We start from the raw sequence: 1,861 nt of genomic DNA on the forward strand, positions 1-1,861 counted from the left end.
TAGTCTGTCTTCAAAAGTTCAAAACAACAGGTTATCACCTGCCACCGCAGTTCTACTCTGAGTGGTATACCCAGGAGAAATGAAAACACATGGCCACACAAAAACTTGAATGCACATATTTATAGCAGTATTATTCATAATAGTCCAAAAGTGCAAATCATCAAAACATCCATCAATTTACACCTGAATGGAGAAGCAGTGCCGGGAAGCCAGGGGGAGCTGTGCCCAACCCCATGACTGGAAGTTGAAGCAGGGAGAGAAGAGTACTCTCTGTGGACTGAGGAGGAAAAGGAGTTGATGTACCATGGAACTGGGTTCCAGAAAGCACAGAGGGGAGGTTTGAGGGAGGGGATGAGGGTCACAGGCCAGTCTAAGGCTTAGCTTTAGAAGCACTGTCCACCTAGCTCCTATCATATCAAATGTTAAAATGCACCCGCAGTTCACAATAATTACAGAGACTTTTTTTGAGGTATTGGGGATTGAACCCAGGGCTTTCACACTATATATCCAGCCCTCCCCCTTGAGACAGGGTCTCACTAAATCATTAAGTTGCCCAGCATGGGTTTCAACTTGGCTTCTTTCTGCCTCAGCCTCCCAGAGTGCTAGGATTACAACCAGGTACCACCACACCCAGCTGAGACTTTGTATTGTGAAATTTTTGAAGGCATTTTTAAATATTGCTTTTTAAAGTACTTAGCTATGAATAGCTCATTTAGTTTATCTTTAGAGCATGGTTTTTTTCAATTGTCATCTGTGGTCAGTAACTCTCATACACCGAGAAAAATCAGACCTAGAATTACTTTCATGTGTCATTCATATTTTATGAATGCCAAATCTTAGTAAAGCTGACAGGATGTTTTGTAGGTATTCAATCGAATGCTTATCAACTTTGATTCAGGAGCTATGGGTTAACTTTTTATTTTCATACCTCACATTTGAAAAGGTTACACTTTGAATCAGTCCATGGAAGAATAAATAGAACGTTATACATCGTAGTTTATTTAGGCTCTTCTTGGTGATTCAGAATCACAGCATGGGGAGCTCTTGGCACCTGAGCCCCGTGAACCCCTGCACATCTGCCTGTTGTGGTTTCCCCTGGCTGGTAGCAGTCACCTCTTTTTTTTTTTTTTTTCCAAACCCAGGTCATGTGCTTGTTGTTCAAACACAGCAACTGAGCGGTGTTCTCAGCCCTATCAGCAGTCGCCTGACAACTAGTTCTGCTTGCCTCCAATGACCTTCCTTGCACGATAGATAGCTCCTCATTTGTTCCAGTTGAGGAAATAGACACAGGCATGTTAGCGTTACTGTATTCATTTATTAGTCGTTACTCCACGTGTGCAGTGCATAGTGTTCACACCCCTTGTGTGGGGTCGGTGTGGACACACACGTCTTACTTCCTTTCTTCATCCCCTTTCCCTCCGCCTACCCACCCCGTCTCTCATCAAAGCAAACTCAGAATGCAAGGCTGAGCTTTTCCATGTAATAAACTTCACGGATTTTAGTACATTGACTTTCAACTTCATGAAACTATTTCAACTATGTAGGCCTTACTTTTCAGGGCAGACGTTGCCAAAAGCCTATCATAGTTTGGGGTGGAGAGGTTCCCATCCAAGGATGTGTCCATTGCCAGATGAACAAAAATATCTGCGTCTCTCTTGAGCAGTTGCTTAGCCAAGAAGATAAAGCATCCTGCTGTCGTGTTTCATCACAGTGGCAGAAGCCAGTCATCCCTGGGCCAGAAGGGTAGGACCTGTCCACACCGTCCCTGTCCTGAGAGCGTGTAAATTGTCTCATAATCAGCTCCACCTCACCAGTCAGCTTACATTAATTGGGAAAATAAATTAACAAAACTGTATTATTT

This window comes from Chinchilla lanigera, unplaced genomic scaffold, assembly GCF_000276665.1.
Source record: "Chinchilla lanigera isolate Chin_1 unplaced genomic scaffold, ChiLan1.0 scaffold00248, whole genome shotgun sequence".
NCBI classification, from domain to species: Eukaryota; Metazoa; Chordata; class Mammalia; order Rodentia; family Chinchillidae; genus Chinchilla; species Chinchilla lanigera.